This window comes from Styela clava, chromosome 9 (assembly GCF_964204865.1).
Source record: "Styela clava chromosome 9, kaStyClav1.hap1.2, whole genome shotgun sequence".
Taxonomy (NCBI): domain Eukaryota; kingdom Metazoa; phylum Chordata; class Ascidiacea; order Stolidobranchia; family Styelidae; genus Styela; species Styela clava.
Window position 1 is genome coordinate 14,625,536 of NC_135258.1, and position 4,413 is coordinate 14,629,948.

Consider the following 4,413-nt stretch of genomic DNA (forward strand, 5'->3'; position numbering starts at 1 on the left):
TTTGTGTTGGGGCAAGGGGTACGATCATCACTCGTACTATTCCGCGATATGGTGGCACTTGTAGTTGTCCTTTCATTATAATGAGTATATCAATTTACCAAAGGCGATAAGACGACTTAATCATGTGATGTACCAAGGGCTCTACGGTTGCCAATCCATATCAGGTCTTGGATTAGTCAGCCAATTGTTTGTTTCGGATTTATGGGCTATGATGGAGAAATCCGTAATCGCGTAGCGGTTACTTAAACCACCCTGCGGCGTTGAGGAGTCAATAATATCCCCCATGGCATTCGGACCTGCGAATCCATGTAGGGTAACAAGAGAGCTATGCTCAAATATATGGACACGTAGCGCCACTCAGTGGCAATAATTTTGATGACGTCATAGCGAAAAAAAAAGTAATAGCCTTCTGGAGAAAAATTTTATCTTTAACCACTGAAAATATCAAAGCAATTGGTCCAGTATTCGGAGAGAAAAGCGATTTTTTAAAAATGGAGACGGAGACAAATAACAATGACAACAAAATTTCGAAACGATCGTTATGGCCACTAAACGTGTCCAATAAGAGAGCGTATTCCTAACCCTTTGCACGAGCCCGACCCGCTGAGCAAAAATGTGAGACAAGAATGATTAAAATAATTTACTATTCACCTATTCGCATATTGCAATATTGAGTTAAGCACCGGTATCCCGCAAATGGCAACCTTATATTTTCTAAATCTTATCAAGTTCTGGCGTAACCGTTCAATGTTTAAAGCTATTTAGATCAAAAACTTCGGTTTTGATCCTAAATAAACATATATATCCTCCCGAGTTTAAAGTGAACCTTGGTTAATGGCTAACGCCGAAGGGACGCTGGACAATAAATACCACGCCCTTTGTTATTGACAAACAACTTACAAATCTGATTTTACCTCGGACTGCGATTAAAAAAATGATTTTCAGATTTACATTAATTTTGCAATGCTAATCGAGTATTTCACAATTTCTCGTTATCAACGTGCTTTGCACTGCGCTCTTCCTGCGACCGACCATGTGTCTAAACTCCAAAGCATGGGGTCAGGATTTTAAATTCAGTTTTTTTTTACAATTTCGCAAAAATAATGTATTTACAAAGTCGTGTAGATCTGCGGGAAAGTACGACACTAATTTTAGCATTTCGCATATCAAAATATGAGGCATTTAATCTTATGAAAACATTCCATTGCCAATGCCGCGAAATTCATTGCAAAACAACGGCGAAGAACATGGTTTTCAGACGTCACCTTCATTAAATGTGTCTTATCGCTTACAATCTATATTCAGAAGATGAATTATAATTTTTGTGGAACATAAACCGTTTATGCGAGATATCTCGCCTACATCACAACTGAAAGGTTAGAATAACAGCTTTTTAATCTAAGTCAACTTTAACAAGGTGGTCACGACTAGAAATCATGCTGTCATAGCAGTTGTCGACTTGTGTGGTCACCGGTTAGGACTGGAAAAAAGTGACAAAAATTACCATTGCTACCTTACAACCACTGTTACTTATCTGTTGCCATGGTAATTTTTTTTCACAATATTGAAAACCGCAAACTCCCAATTTTCAACTTTTTAGCCATATATAGTATGATGCCTATTAATTTTCATCAACAAAAACGAACAACAGCATCCATAAAGATGAAGTTATCTAATGATATATTGCATTTTAAAATATAAATAGAATATTCAATTCAGGTTTTGCTTAGTGAATTTTTTGGTAAGTTTTTTGCTTTACAAAGCGCTTTATATTAGGACGAAATGACGATTTGGAATCTCTAAACTACATACCAAGATTTTCGTCCCTCAGTCTTGACATCGCTAAAATACGAATCAAAACTAAATATAATCGGGCTGTCTGAAACACTTTGTATAGTCGTGATATTTCACAGTAATGTTTATATTTTTTCGACGCAACCGCAGGTTACATGTACACACAATTGAATTAATATAAAACAAAACATTTTAAATAGACTCAGATTTGTCGTCAACAAATTTCACATTAGTAGCGAGGGCTTCGTACAAAAGAGTCGTATTTTGCAAGCTTCCGGATACAGGAGTTAAATAAACGAATCCATCCTGTAACGATTAACTGATTTTTAAAATGTAGGCATTTAATCAAGATCTCCCATTATTTTAATCATTGAGCTGAAGTTATAAACTTTTCATTACTTTTAGATATCCCGTGTAACGTGCGCCGAAACATTAGATTTTCGCAAAGTGAGGTTACCCCTCCTCCCCTAATCCCTATGCGTTTGTCGATAAGCCAACGTATTTAGGCTAAGACATTGGTTATTTTGATTCATTGTTGATCCAACAAAACAAGATGTATTGCAAATAGCGTTGTCAGTAATATAGGTAATACTGGCGCTCCCATTTTATATGTACAGTCTCTGAAGGTTTATGACTTCAAGCCAAACATACACTATATCGTCTGAATGCTTCGCGGGACGCACAAAATTCTTTGGAGGGCCGTATGCGGCCCGCAGGTTCGTCACCTCTGGGTTACATATATATATATATATGAGATTATTGCGACAAACTATATGGATTCTATATACAACAATATTTGGGTCGAATACTGATGCCAAATTCATATGGTGTTTCTACCAACAAATCTTAATTTAACAAAATAGATTACAATGGGCAATTGCTCTAACTTCGACAAGACCGAGTTGGGATTCTAACCAAATAAGGATAATTTATCTAGTGATTATAAACCGAAAATAAATACTGGGAATAAACTTACTCAATTAATTGAATAATTCTAGAGTACTTTGTTGCTTCTAGTATTTATTGGCGTTTTTAACGATATTATGATTTGAAACTGAGTCAACCTTAGTAAGACAAATTTATTTTCAGAATTGGTTCGAAATCAAATAGTTTGAATCTTTTTCTACGACAGGGCTTCCCAAGTCTCAACCCTTTTTCGCTGTGGATCCCTAAATTGTTATTCAAAGTCGTATGGACCACAGAGTGTTTATTGGAGATATCCAAGTTAAATCACTTGCTGTCCTAATAGAAATATTCAATTTTAGTGTAGCCTACTCATTATTATTACCATTTGCAATTTTGGACTGCCAAAAGGCATGCATGAGATGTGACCCTTGCTTGTCGAGTTTGAGCTTTTCATTTCGTTTGGCTCGTGTACTAAGTCTGCATATTCATTTCGATTCCAGTTTTAAATATTTTATGATCAAAGCACTTCAATGCAACTATTTTATTATTTCCGTTTTCAATTCAGAACCTTAACACACATCACATAGATTGGGGCGGTTTCGACCCCCTGCTGGTGCTGGTTTCCTAGTACCCCAAACAAAAATTTCAAAAAATAAATTCAAGTTAAATTTATAGGTGAAAAGGCTAACAGAAGTTTCAGTGAAAACCTCGTGGCTGCTTGCTATTCACAAGGATTGAGATCCAATTTAACACTAATCCAAGCACTAATCTAACCGTAAATATATACTACTACGATCTAACAAGTGTTTTAATGAAATGTCGGCCCTACTCATTTAATATAATTAGCACTTTATCTGTGAACCCCCTGAAATCGCGCTGACGCTGTTTTGTAGAAGACAAGACACAAGAGTAAGTCTACAAGTTGTGCGGGCGCCAAAAGAATATAATTTAAATGCCGTAACGAAAAACGGCATAAAATCAGTATGGTCTGCGAAGAATAAAAATATAATATTGTGGCCCCAGATGCCGGCAGCATCGGACAACCCTCTACTGATGCTTGCGATACTACGAGAATCAAATAACCTACAAGGAGGAAATTAAGGTATTATATTTACGGTATAGCTATGTCGGGTTAAAGGTTACGGAATTGAAAAATGTTGATACATTTGCTGCAGCAAATGGCTATGTATATTGCAAATATATTAATTTTATAGTCATATATAATTTTGTATTTGATAATTCATATGTATTGCTGTTTTGAATATGATAAGTCGGTCATAAAATGCAATCTTCAAGTGGTTACACATGGATGCATTTGGTCACCCCAGACGACGCACACGCTGAGATTTTCTTGCTGCATTCGTGTAATTGCTTGTCGCGTACCGGTATATCAAACATTATTATTATCAGTTGAAGTTAAAAGTTGATTGAAGTTCAGATTCAAGCATATAATAATAAATTTTACACCAAGTTTAAGTTAATATTCATATATATCTGACCTATATACTGTAAAGTAGTAGTGATTTTTATCTGAATATGGTTTAATAAATGTGATTTTGTAATTTCACGACTTTTCCACCCGCACTGTTAGGCTCTGTTTGGGTGTGTGATTTCTTTCAAATTTTGGTGATTAATGTCAAATCTGTTACAAACTGGTTTTGTAATGTTGATTAGTTATGAAAGCTATCAATAATACACACATAATTCAGGTAA